This window comes from Puma concolor, chromosome E3, assembly GCF_028749965.1.
Source record: "Puma concolor isolate L17-30 chromosome E3, mPumCon1.1.hap2, whole genome shotgun sequence".
Lineage (NCBI taxonomy): Eukaryota > Metazoa > Chordata > Mammalia > Carnivora > Felidae > Puma > Puma concolor.
In genome coordinates, this window is record NC_141682.1 from 32,454,271 (window position 1) to 32,468,611 (window position 14,341).

General features: G+C 51.5%; 1 protein-coding gene across 4 annotated transcripts in view; it reads right to left on the reverse strand.

Moving 5' to 3' along the window:
- Nucleotides 1-14,341, reverse strand: part of SNX29 (sorting nexin 29) — a 497,953-nt gene that overhangs the window by 172,294 nt on the left and 311,318 nt on the right. The gene's annotated exons all lie outside the window — the stretch shown is intronic.

A 14,341-nucleotide genomic window follows, 5' to 3' on the forward strand; every position in this document is an offset into this window, starting at 1 on the left:
TAACATCTTTGCTATGCGGGCTCTATAAGGCAGGCATTGTCATTTCTGCCTTAAAGAAGGGAAAGGCTGTCACAGAGTGGAAGAAGCTAGCTCAAGGTCATACCGCTAATGAAGGACTGACTCCAGGACCCTGGCTCCCGACCACTGGGCTACCTGCCACGATTCTACCACTTCCACCGTGCCCCATGTGCAGCCCACTTGATGGTGGCCCACGGTGAGCCCTTGAATTTTTGCACATTTATTCAATGCCCCCAGCTCACCCCAAAGACACAGAAACAGAGGTTGCCATACGGTAGTCTATGATTGATGTACAGAATCAACAACAGACCTTTCCAGCTATTTGTTTACAAAGATGTCTTCCTGTAAGGCCAAAACATAAAGTAATTTCCCTGATTACATGAGCAATCTTGACCGGGCTTAAAATCAAATTCAACTATAATTTATTTAAACTTTTTAGAGAAATGTGAGACGTCCTCTTGCCATGCTCTTCAGGAACGTTCAAAGAAGAATCTTGCAAGTATCTTAAAGAGAACCCCTCTCCAGGGCACCCAGGTGGCTCAGTCAGTTAAGTGTCCAACTTGGGCTCATGATCTCATGGTTTGTGGGTTCACCCTACACTGGGGTCTGCACTGGCGGTGTGGAGCCTGCTTGGGTTTCTCTCTCTCTCTCTCTCTCTCTCTCTCTCCCCCTCCCTCCCTGCCTGTCCCTCTCCCTCCCTCCCTCTCTGTCCCCAGCACCACTTGCGCTCGCTCTCTCTCTCTCTCTCTCTCAAAAATAAATAAACAACAACCACAAAAGAGAATCCCTCGAGAATGCAGAGGTCAGGAGACCCTCACCTAACCCTGTCTCCCTGCTTTTCCCAAGAGATGACCCCCTCCTACATACCACAGACTGAAGCCAGGTACTTAGTATAAACACTAGTCAAGACAAAAATATTACCAGACCATTTGTAATAAGTATTATATATAAAATATAAAACATACCATCAGAATAAAGAAGGGATCTAAGGACGCCTTTGTGAGAAAAGAAAGGATCATTAACCTAAGTCCTGATGCCTCAGGAGGAGTAAAGAAGGGCCCCACTTTTTTTTCTATTTTTTTTGATACGTCGTTATATAAAAGGTAAAAGGCATAAAAGGAAATACACAAGATATTACCATTAGTCAAGGGACAGATTTTCTTTCCATTATTTCTACTTTTCCTTACTTTTTAGTTTCCTGATAATGAACACTGTTCCATTTACCAGCAGGTATAATCACTTGGGCTCTTTAAAAGAATTAAAATTCTTGGCCTGAAACTAAAGGCAGCCGTGGTACAATCAACATGAAATGTACCGAGCTCCTGATCAAATTCTGAGGCTTCCTTCGACTTGCTGTGTGAACCCCCACCCTGTCCACAGTGGCCCCCGTCTCTCAGGTGCCCACCTCTTTCAAACCAGTGCGACATGCACGGTGAGAAGGGCCGGAAAGACACTGCAAATCCCATGCAATTAACAACGGGAGAGTAAGTCAGGGAGCCCCTACCCAGGGTCCTTGTATATAGACCCAAAATTAATATTTCCCCGTTGTCTTATCCCTTTTGTATTTAAAAAAAAAAAAAAAAAAAAAAAAGCTTAGGATGGTCTTCTTGTGGCCTTTCACAAACACACACAGTATCGCTAATAATGCGTGTGTGGATCCTCCATACAGAAATCACGTAAATCCCCCATGAGCCTCCTCGGGCCTAAGAATCCGTTTACCACACAGTAAACAGGAAACTGTGACATAACTACCCATATCACTGCTAAATACCTGCCAACGTGCCCCCACAAAATAGAGCTTTAAATAAATGCCGCTGTCATTTCCAAAGCAAAGCAGGGCTTTCGCTTTGTTTTTGTTTTGCTTTGTTTTGCAGGGGCAGCCAGAGTGTTGAAACAAATTTTCCATAAATGCATAAAACATCGACACATCCCAGCTTCAAAGGGTATTTATCACGAGCTGTTCTCTTCTGCAGCCAGAAGAGTGAGTTGACCGTGTCAGATGAAGCTTTCATTTCACTAGGGAAGGAGGCAGGGGGAAGGGGTGGAGATCCAGGGGAACAGAGGAGACAAAATCTGATGCGCTCATTTCGAGCAGCCATGAAAACTACAAGGTTCCCTGCTATTCAGCCAGGCTCTGAAACTCTGAATTTCTGTACGAGAGATCCCTACACACAGGCACTGAGACACACAGCTTTCGTCTTCCACAAACCATGCCGAGCATGCTGTTCCGTGAGTACCTCCTTCCAAGTCCAGTATAACTAAAAATGGATTCAAGTCTCCCAGAGCCTCCAGACCAAGCGGAGATCATAAAAACGAAAGCAGGAAGCTCAAGCACTGCCTGCTGGAGTTTTTATTAGGCTCTGAGGGTGCTTACAGGTCCCACCTGACCAATCCTGACTTTCAGCAGCCACAGAAACTCGCAGGGAATGGGGAGGGAGGGACATTAAGTAGCTACCCTTCAAGTCCCTCCTCTACCGAGCAGACCCAGTGATCTTCCCAAAGCAACATCTGATGCTGTCACCTGCTGTTTAAAACCTTCAATGCTTCTTGCTGCCCTGAAGATAAATAAAACCCAAACACCTTTGAGATCTGGTGCCGGCTTCTCTCTAACCCCCCATCGCTTGCCCCCTACCTTTGGCATCTAAAGTCACTCAGACCCACAGATCTACATCCCATAAACGCGCTGAGCTCTAGGAGGATGCCCTGTAGACAGGGAGGAGAAAGGCACATTCAGCAGAGGAAACTTCAGGTGCAAAGGCCCCTAAGTTGCTGGGGTGGCGTGGGCAGCTGAGACAAGGCAGTTAAGGGCTCAGATTCCGGTGCAAGATAGGCTTGCACTTGATCACTTACAGTCAGCTCTAGGGCACATCACTTAACGACGAGGAGCCTAGAGCCATTCACCTACTAAATGAGGGTTCAAAACCATACCCACTGCATGGGGCCACGGAGCTGCTGCCTTGAGCGGGTGCACTGTGTCTGGGCATGGTGAGCGCTCAGTGAGGGAGAGCCGGCCTTCCAGGATGGGTGATGGCATGGAAGGGAAATAAAGGAAAAGGATGCCTGCTGAAGCTGGATACAAGGGGCCACACGTGCTCTACCAAGGAGCTCAGCTGTGGAGACAGACTCCTTGTCCCCCACTGAGGCAACGTCACCAACAGAATTGCTAACCACGTGTCAGGCCCTGTTCCACGTGTGGTGGGGGGAGGCAGGTATGTCATGGGGTTCACACCCTCCAGGTCAAACAAACTTACAGCTCAGGGAGAGAGAAAGACTGGGGAAGAGGACAGGGTGTCAGGGAAGGCCTCCCCCAGAGAGAACAAAGATGGAAGGTAGAAAGACTCAAGAAGTGTTAAGTCATGGGCGATCTGGCAACATCTATCCAACTTTTACATCACTCACCTGTGACCTGGCACATCTCTGTTTGGGAGTTATCTGGTGCCTCTACTTGCCCCTGTGCCCAAAGCACCAGTTTAACTCCAAACAGCTGGAACCCACCTAAATGCTCAACCACATGGCTTGGTAGACTTCACCAGGCTCACCTCCTATCTCCCACCTCCAGCCCCTGGCAGACATCACTAGCTGCTTGCTGCACTCCTTCCTCAAGAAAACACTCAGGCAGCCATTACCAACCGATCAGCATCTGGGTCCGTGGGGGACCCCTGCTTGGTATCCCTGGCCTAAGGGATGTGGGAAAGTGCCATCAGGAAGGTGACATTTGAGTCGGGCTTTGGAAGACGATGCCTTTGGAACGTCAGGGGACTGAGCAATCCATTCCAGCTGGAGCATCAGAGAAGATGATTTCCAAAAACAAAGTGGCTGTGAAAAAGCCTTTAAGTCTGTGAAAATCCCAGGAATTATCATAATTACCTGCCAAATCATGAAAGAATTATAAATTTTTTTTTAAAAAATGCCTCTGGCATTTCCTTTGATATCAGAATGTTCTATCTAATCACATTCAGAGCAAATCATGCTTCTCCCTCCCTCAGCTACCTGATTAGACACTTCCCTGATGAACGACACCAAGACACCCCCCAAAGGTTAACAGCAACTGAGGCTGTTCTGGTCACACCCCCCCAAGGATCCAAAAACATTCACTGAGAGGTCTCAGTGTCCTAAGTTTTATCAAACGCACAAGCTCTTCTTTGGTCCCATGTACACAGGCTGCAGGCAGGGTTCGAGAACCTCTCTCTGGGATGAGGACACTGCACCTGCTCAGTGAGGACCAAGCCCTGGCCAACGCCCACCTGTCTGCATCGGCTTTTGAGCACCAACTGCATGCCACGCCTCTTCCAGGCAGTTACATCCTTCGTTCACAGGATCCTCGCTCTGCCCACATGCCTCCTGGAGGCCGGGTGAGCCTTCCTAAAGATGAGCCTCGGGCTCAGAGAGGCGGGGCTAGGGGACTGAGTGTCAGAGTCAGAGTCTGGGGAAGCGGCAGGCGGGAAGGCCCCTGTCTGCGCTCTCTGCGCTCCATCTGGAGCTATGGTAGAAAGCTGTGCCCCTTGAGGGTGAAGGAGAGGAGCCTGCCCCACGGGGTAGAGGGAAGCAGGGCAGTGCGGGCCAGAGGCTCCCGAACCAAGCTGATCATTAGCCACTTGGAGGGTGTTTGAAAAATACAGATTTTGAGAGGGCGCCTGGGTGGCTCAGTTGGCTGGGTGGCCGACCTCAGCTCAGGTCATGATCTCACTGTCCATGAGATGGAGCCCCGCAGTGGGCTCTCTGCTGACAGCTCAGAGTCTGCAGCCTGCTTCAGATTCTGTGTCTCCTTCCCTGTCTGCCCCTCTCCCTATTTGCATTCTGTCTCTCTCTCTCTCAAAAATAAAATAAAATAAAATACAAAACATTAAAAAAGAGAAAAATACAGATTTGGGGGCCTCACCCTCAGAAATTTTGACTCACTGGGAGTACGAAATCCAACCAAGTACTTTTTGAAGGCCCCACCGGCCATGATGATCACTCAGTTCTGGGAGCTGCCTTCAAAGTCACACACAGCGTATCAACTGCAGTTGGGCTGGTCCTGACTTGCAGAAAACCTAGCTTTTCAGCTCCTATTTGCAAAACAGCGGTGTCATGGAAGCGTCTCCACTTGTCGGCTGTCCACTTCCAACTCCTTGCGGGGGTGAACCAGGCCACGAGCCAGAGAACAACTACCCCAGGGCGCTAAGAGCAGCAAGTGGCACGCGCAGTGTGGCGGGTGGAACGCTCAGAAACGGTGCAGTGAGCCTGCGGCAGGTGCTACCCAGAGGGGTCCGTGAACCGGGGCCGAGATGTGGAAGGGGGACCGTGGGCTACCAGAGTGGGACTAGGTAAGAACAGAAGTTCACAGTAAAGAGCTAAAAATATTTGACACAATTTCATATTGCAATGCAATCCAGGAATTCCATAGATTTTCTGGGGTTTTTTTTTTGGGGGGGGGGGTGTACATAGGTGTCAGTCTGCAAAGAATTGGAAGTTTAAGAAAAAAACCCAGTTCTGCCTTGCATTAATAATTATCAGAAACAATGATGAGTTAATGATGATAAATGAAGCCCAACTATGATCGTTTTTAGATGAGATTTGAATTCTTTAAAAAGAAAGAAAGAAAGAAAAGAAAAGAAAGGAAAAGAAAAGAAAAGAAAGAGAAATAAAGAAAGAGAAAGAGGAAGGAAGGAAGGAAGGAAGGAAGGAAGGAAGGAAGGAAGGAAGAAAGAAAGAAAGAAAGAAAGAAAGAAAGAAAGAAAGAAAGAAAGAAAGAAAGAAAGAAAGAAAGAAAAAGAACGAACGAACTGGGATGCCTGGGGCGCCTGGGTAGCTCAGCTGGTTAAGCATCTGACTCTTGATTTCAGCCGAGGTCACGATCTCACAGTTCTGTGAGTTTGAGCCCTGCATCAGGCTCCGGGTGCTGACTGCGAGGAACCTGCTTGGGATTCTCACTCTCTGTCTCTCTGCCCTTCCCCTGCTCGCACGGCCTCTCTCAAAATAAGTAAACTTTAAAAAAACAGAGACAGAACCAACACTATCAACTGTCAGTCCATCAGATGGATATGCGTTTTCTTTTTCAATTTTATTTTGCAGCAAGAGGGAAAGAGGGAGAATTTCAAGTATGCTCCCTGCCCACCTCGGAGCCTGATGTGCAGCCCAGTCCCACAATCCTGGGATCATGATCCGGACGGAAATCAAGAGTCGCACGGTCAACCGAACGATCCACTCAGGTACCTCTGTGTTGTTTTCTTGTACACTGTCACTCTGGGCTTGAAAACTAAACAAATTTAGGGAAGTTGACTAAAATAATGAGGATGCAGACCCAGCCCAGGACACGGGTCTCAGAAGTTCTGGGGAAAGTATAGCTGCCGTCACTTTCTTTGACCCCCGTGTGTTGAACTTTTCCTACCGTTGCCCGATCATGCCCATTCTCCAGGGGAGGGAGGTGGGGCTCAGGAACTAAGGAACAAACTGTCTCGGGTCACAGAGTTCACGAGTGACAGCCGAGACGAACCCAGTCATCCCGGCTCCACAGCCCACAGTCTTTCCATCACGCGGCCCTTCAGGCGACGGATAAATTAGCCAGCAAGAGCAATATTGAGACCGTGTGGGGACAGAGGAAGCCCGGGCTAAGAAAGGCTGAGAGCCCCGTGTAAGGGCACAGGGCTTATTCCTACCAGGGCCACAAGTCTAGACCCGGTCTCCTCCTCCTCTGCCGGGGCCATGAGACTCCCAAGGTGAGAAATGAGGGGGCATTTTGGACAGCGACCGTGGGGAAGGGGCGTCCGGCTCACAGGGCAATTCCTCGGCACAACAGCTGCTCTAGCAGCGCTTTAGGAAGCACCTCATCGATGCCATGGCTCCCTGGGAGGTGATGTTTTCATAGCTTGGGAGTTTCACAGCTAAGGAACCTGAGGCACAGAGAGGATAATCAGCACCTTGCCCATGACCACACAGCAAGCCGGCTGCGTCAGAACCAAGATTCAAAGTTCTGAGTCCTCCTTTTGGACTCTCCCCCCTGCCTCTCCCTCCACCATCACCAGGATGCTAGCGCAGTCTCAGCAGCACGGGGCCGCCAGGAGTGATGGACCCGGACCCAGGACGACAGCACCGGCACACTCACACCCCCCAGGGACAAGGTGCCGTCACACACGCACACACCCCCCTTGAAGAACAAGCACCACCAGACACACACCCTCCAGGAAAAGACACCATCAGTTCTACAGGGCACGCTGTCACCAGCATGGAGACCTCCTCCCACTGCCCTCGGAGCCTCCAGACACCCGGCCTCGGACCATTTTACAGACACCCACCCCGAGAGACCCTGGCAGTAAGGGAAAGAGCACCCAGAGGGAGTCAGAACCCCTGCTAAGGCAGACCCTCCTGGGGAACTCAGGGTCCAAGGGAGAAACTCAGAGAAGATTCCGGGAGCACTCCAGCACCAGGAGGTCAAACCCAGGCTCTGTCTACTCGCTGCTGTGTGACCGCGAGTAAATAATTTCACATCTCTGATTCTTGCTATGTTCTTGGTCAATTGAGGACACTGTCCCTTACTGTATAGGTTTGTCATGGGGAACAGAGAAAGAGAGTTCGGCCGCTGCCCAGTGCCGGCCCCAGGGAACGAGCCCTAAGTGATCACAACAAGTACTTTCTGGGGTCAGGCAGCGTTGCGGGGGCTTCATACATTAGCATATACAACCCGCCTGGGAAGTGTAGCTCTGCGCCCATTTTACAGACGAGGAAGCCAAGGTTCAGAAAGGGCAAGCGATTGTCTGCAAGAAGGGGTGTGTGAGTCCAGAGCTCACAGTACTGGGTCTCCTATCTTCCCAGTCTCTCCAGCTTCCTCCTTCCTTTGCTCCTTTCGCTTTGCTCCTGCTGGTGGGAAGGGGGGGCTGAGCCCAGGAGCCGTCCACACCCTCCCTTCTCGGCGAGGCAGCAGCTCTGCTACCTTGACACTGGGCCTCCTCGACAGTACGTCATGCTGTCAAGTGACACCCTCGGCCGAAGCCTGTGAGGCAGACCCACCTTCAGGTGCCACCGAGATAGGACCGTGTGGGCTCCGTCTGCAAAGTCACTGAGATAAGTAGTGACTGGGGAGGAATCCCTAGTGGTTAGTTCAGTTTGAAAGAGCTTGCCTTCACCTCCTCTGTAGCGAGCCCCGCTGTGCCTGCAGCTCCAAGCTTTCGAGAAGTAATACTTGGAAACATCTGGCTGGGATTACGATTTCATGGAGGGGGGAGGGGAAGAAACACCCAGAACTAACAACAGCTCAATTAATACCGGGATGTCGCTGAGAAACACATGTTCAGGTAGCTGTGACAGGTCCGCCACAGAGCTGCTGGGTCCCAGTCCCTAACACGTGGGTCCTCACTTCTCTTGACGCACGACTTTTCCGAGAATACACAGAGGCAAGCTGCGGAGAAAGGTCACAGGGAGCAGCAGCTGCGCACAGCCCAGATAACACCTTTTCTTCCCTGCCTTCGCTCATGGCCCTTCCAGAGCAAAGGCAGAATATTGAGAAACCGCGGTAATAAAGGAGCAGCCGACACCTTCACAGCGGTTGCTTGAGACAAATGAGGAGGAAGAGCAAAGCCCGACAAAACCACGAAAGATGCGCTCTCCCAGGAACAGCACAGACGCGCCATGTGGCCGCGAAGCTTTGAAACAGGTGCCGCCATCCGTCCCCCCTCCTGCTGGAGCATCAGCACAGAGGCTGGCCGGCAGGGTGTTCAGGGCGTGCTGCACCCAGAACCGGGAGACCTTTCCCCCTTCCTGGCAGAGGCTTCAGGCAAGTCGCTTTTCCCTCTCTGAGCTTCAGTTTCTCATCCATAAGATGAGGTTGATAACAGTGTAAATGTCACAGGGCTTCTGTGACATTTAAAGGACTTAACACGTGAGGAGTGATCAGCCTGGAGCTTGGCGTGCACTAAGTACTCCACACTGTTAGCCGCTGCTTGCTATTAACCAGGTGCTCCCAAAAGCAGCCAGTGCCAAAGGCCCTGCACGATGTACAGCTTGAACCCCTTCCAGATGCGTTTCCTCTCTTCCAGCCAGTCCCCCAAGCCTTGGGTCAGAAGCAGCCTCATATCCCACCTGGACAAACAGGGCAGCCCCTGCTGCCCGACTTGTTCTCCGCCCTGCGCGTGAGCTGATGCTCAAATAGTCCCCGTAAAACCCAAACCAGACCACACTCCTCTCTGCCTGACACCTGTCAATGAGGTGGACGAATACGACGACAAGATGCCTGCAATTTACCTCAAGATCATACGGAGGGGGTGGTCAAGGAGGGTCAGCAGGCAGCAGGACTGGCCAAAGAGAAGGTGCCGGGTGAGCAGGCAACGGGCATGGGGAGATATGTTATACCATTTTGTCTGCATTGAAATTTCTCCAGAACCCCAAATTTTATAGTAACTTTCAACAGCACCCCATTAATTTCCTTGGCATAGCATATAGCCAATAGAAGGAGCAGAGACGTGGGAAGGGGAGGGGAGAAAACATCTCAAGGGAAAGATGGCCACTGACCAAATGAGACTACATGCTCCCCCTCCAACAATCCTATCTACCCTTCAAACCTTGACTCAAATCTCTGTTGATCTCCTTCCCCCACTCTTCTGATCCATTCATCCACTGTCTCCATAAATGATTCATCAACAGTAGCAAAAGTGGCTACTGTTTTCCTAACACTTAATACAGATGAAGCATCTGCAGGGGCATAGATAAAGGATCTTTTGCAGAGGTAAGAAGAAGGTGTGTATTCTGAGTAGCTACAGTCTCATGAAGCCTAAGCTCGGTGAGCGTGGTATGGGCTACATATAGCTCCTACTGGTCCCCGAGCACATGCCCTTGTGCAGTATACAACCTGTACAGCTGTACACAATGGCCTGAGACATTCTGCCAGCTGCCACTGTTGCTCCCATTTCACAGGGGAGGAAAACGAGGTCCAAAGGGGCTAGAACGCTTCCCCATAAGCACAAAGTAGTTACTGCAATAGCTAACACCCGGATCCACACACTCTTTGTTACACAAAACTCCCACAGAAGGAGGTGCAGCAATGGTGTGACCAGTCTTCATGCACCCAGCAGACAATGCTGTCTCCCACGCAACTCACAGTGTCTGCATGGAGTGCAGATCTCCGTCTCCATACATCTGACTTGGGATCACTGCCAAGTGACCCAGAAACTCCCAGGGCTTATTTTTGCGGGATTAGGGGAGGGTCAGCGGTAGAGAAGAGGACAAAGTCTCCTTTCTGGTAACACAGGAGATAATGCAGTTCACCTGGCATCACACAACGGGTGCAATTATAACCCATTACAAGTACATAACCCTGGGGAAATGGATCCAGAATTACGTTGAACAGCTTTGCTGGTCTACCCTTTCAAAACTACCGCTGTTACAGCTCACAGAGGCCGACTACGGATTCCCAAGGACCCCACAGTTGGAAGGCAGCTCCACAGTGGCCTCATCCACCTCCGAGCACAGAACACCTTGTCCAGCCTGCAGGCCAGGCACGACAGGCAGTGGAGGAGGAATACGAAGGGGGCGCAGGGTGGGGCGGGGGGTTCCTTCCTCACTAAGAGCCAACAGGTCCTCGGCACGTACTCTGGGCCAGACCTGGTTCTTAGCATCACCCACTCATTAGCTCACACGCAGGCAACCTGTGAGGCCTGGTCACAGCATATTCCCTTCTTTGGAAACGCCTGAAAATGCGCACACTCATCCCTTCCACAAGTTTCTCTGGACCGTCTACTGTCCACGAGGCCCTGTTTTCAGTACTGTGGACAGCAGCCAACACGAGAGAGAAAGCCCTGCCCTGGTGGTTTCTGTGTTCTAGCTCCGTCTCCAGGGAAGAGACGAGGAAACCGAGGCTGACAGAGGTTAAGTCCTAATCAAGACGGATCCGCAGAGAACTTGGAATCCAAACCCGGAGCTCATGCTCCCAGCTACCGCGGGTACAATCTCTTGCGGCTCTGGGGTTGTTATTTTATACAGCTATTATTCCTGAGGCCAGATGCACCTCCCCGCACACTTCTAGAATTACTTCTTCATTTGCTCATTTAGCCACTCGCACTGTCCTGGGTGCCCCGCATCAGCGGTGACCCTCAGGGACCCCCGGTCTCCACAGGATTCAGCCTCTGACAGTCCTCACACCGTGTGGCCTGTGGTGCGGCAGGAACATGGAGGAGACGCCCCTGGGGGCCTGGTGAGGGGTCCGCAAGTTACATCACATGGAAGTTTGCAGGACAGGAGGCATGTGGAACAAGATGAGAGCCAGGCCCCCATCCCCAAGCCCCTGCTCTGAGCTCTGCCTGCTCAGCTGTGAGGTGGGGATCTGTCACAGGGAACAGCCTTCAGGGCACCCAGGCCAGCACACAGTAGGGCCTCAGCACAGGACAGCTGCTGCTTGCTCCGCAGAACTAGCTGCCAGACCCAGGAAGTTCTACAATATCACGGATCTAACACTCGCTCCCCATTCCAGAGGTTTCTTCAAAAAATATTTCACCCTGGAGTGTTGCTTTAACATTTATTGTGCAGGGTGCTGGAAAGCACAGAATTTCATATAAAGATGTAAATTCTGAAATTATATGGCTCTTTGTCATATTCCAATGTCTTCGAGAAATAAGGGGAGTCCAGCCTGCATTCTTAATCATGTTCCTTCAGAAGGACTACAGAGACCTCCTGAATATTTCAAACACGGCTCTATGTATTATGCCCAAGTTTCAAAACAAAGACAGTAAATGAAAAACATTAAATTTTATGAGCTTCAGAAAAAAGTCTGTCTCCCTGGAGAGTCCCCTTCTCATACCACATGGCACTCGCCTCAAGCTGAGAGAGGCCCCCTTCGGGTAATGACCGCCCAGTTTCTCCCTGCGTGGAGAAACCAAGTCACTATCCATGGGTGAGCTGGGGCCATGAACACCTGTACAGAAGGAAGGGCGTGCTCAAGTTTCAGCAGGCAGTGTAGGGTAGTGGTCTGGACGATGAACTTGGACCTGGAAGACCAGGGTTCAAACCCTTATCTGCCAGTGACTTGCTGGGTGACATTGGACAAATCATTCAGCCTCTCTGGGTCTCAGCTTCTGTATCTATGAGATGGTGGCAACAGAATCATGTAAAGTCATAGGGTTGCTATTAGGATTCAGAGTCCAGACACAACGAGGGCTCAATAAACAACGGGGCAATTAGGATTCAGATTCTCACAGCCTCTGGTCACACATGAAAATGTGTGCACCTGTAAGATTTCTTTATGCGCCAAGGTTCTCACAATGGAAAGACAAGACAGAATGGTTTAGAAAGCAAACAAACCAACAACATGGAGTTTCAAGGCAGACAGACTGGGTTTGACTCCACGGCCACACTCGGCCAGGTGTGTCCCATGAACAGGAGATGCTACTTCCTTACAGTTCTGAACATTTCTAAATCTCACTGTGGACACCATACCCTCTTCCCTCCAATGGGTGCTCGTGATGTAGCCAAGATCCTGTGTACTTTGAAATACCGAGAATATGGCCGGCTGGCAGCAGGCGCTCAGCAAACATCAGTTACCTCTCCCCCTTCTGCAGAGGCCCACAGGGGATGCAGCTTTTTTCTCTGGGTCCCTTAAGCCCATGACATATTTAGTGAAGATAAATGAAACAGTAACACAGTCCTTCTCCACAACTGACCCCAACAGAGGGCCTCAAACGTGACTTGTCCGGGTCTTCTATCACTTGAGCAACTGGTGACCAGGCGAAACCATGCCCCCTTCCCCAGAATCTGGTAGAAGCAAAAGGCAGTTCACCTGCTCAACACGGAGTACCAAGGTGGAAGGGTGGGAGTGAGGCCTAAATCTCTCTCGCTACCGGCAGAAAGCACTGGTCTGCAGGCGGCCTGAAGGCCCAAGCCCATGGCCGCTCTAGCCCCGAGGTGGCAATGACCGACCGAGGAGTCGTTGTGGCAGGGAGACCAGCGCTCACCTTCCCGCCCCGGGCTCAGCTGGGCACGGGCACCTGGCTACTCTGGCTAATGGACTCCAGGGAGAAGTCACACGGGTCCCTTCTGAGTCTCAGCCAAGGGCTGCTGCTCTGTGCCACTGCCACACTAAGTGAGGAGGCCACAGTCTCCACCCGGTGTGGCCGCACAACAGGAGAGCCTCCGGCGGCCCAGGTTCCTGAGTGAGTTCATGGGGCAGAACACTCCCACCCTTGGCCCTGGACAGCTCGTGCTGGACATCGGTGTCAATGGAAGTGCGCTTTTATTACATTAAACCCCTGAGACTGGGGAGTGCTCATTACTGCAGCAGAACCAGGCCTATCCTAACACAATCCTTTCAGGTCACAAGCTTGGATGTCCCGGACTTGTGGGCCTGCAAGTCTGCAGAAGGGCATAAAGCCTGGAGAAGCATGTGAGAGGCTGCCTTACAACAAACACCCATGGGAAGTAGGGATCACGTTCCCCCCCTCATGGCCGAGGAAGCTAGATGGGACAGGTTACATCAACCTCTCCATTCCACATGTGTGCAAACATCTCCTCAGATGTGTGCAAGCTTTCTGCTTCACAGACGGAGATTCTGAAAACCTCTTTCGATGCCCCCGGCCAGGCGTGTGGTTTTAAACACCATGTGTACACTGAGGACCAATCACTGTAAATCTTCGGGGGAAGCCCGGATGCCCATATCCCACTGCTCGCCCATTTCCTTCAAAGTAAACGGCCCGAGAACCAAAACTGACTTTCCTCCCCTTGCAGATGTCCCCGTTAGACCGGATGACGATTTACTGCCTTCCATTTGCGTGGGCCAGAAACTCTGGAATCCTCCTAGGCTCCTCCTTCTCTTGTGGCCCATATGCAACCCAGAGCAAACTCAGATAGCTCTCCTTCCAAACCAAGTCTAGAACCGGCCGCCCTCCCTCTCACCGCTCCCCACCAGCACGCTGGTCCAAGCCACCACGCTGTCTCACCGGGACTCCTGCAAGAGTCCCTAGGTGGTCTCACCGCCCTCTGCCCTGCCCACCATCCACCTGCTTTCAACAGAGTGGCCAGTGTACCCGCACCGTCACTGCTCAAAATCCACCAGCAGCTCCCACATCACTCAGAGCTAAAGGCATGTCCCAACAAGGGCCTAGGAGGCCTGACCTGACCAGGCCCTTCCATCTCTGCCCTTGTCTCCTACCATGGCCCCCGACACCGTTTCCAGCCTTATGGGCCTCGTTTCTGTTCTTTAAACACAAGGGCCATGGGGCGCCTGGGTGGCGCAGTCGGTTAAGCGTCCGACTTCAGCCAGGTCACGATCTCGCGGTCCGTGAGTTCGAGCCCCGCGTCGGGCTCTGGGCTGATGGCTCAGAGCCTGGAGCCTGTTTCCGATTCTGTGTCTCCCTCTCTCTCTGCC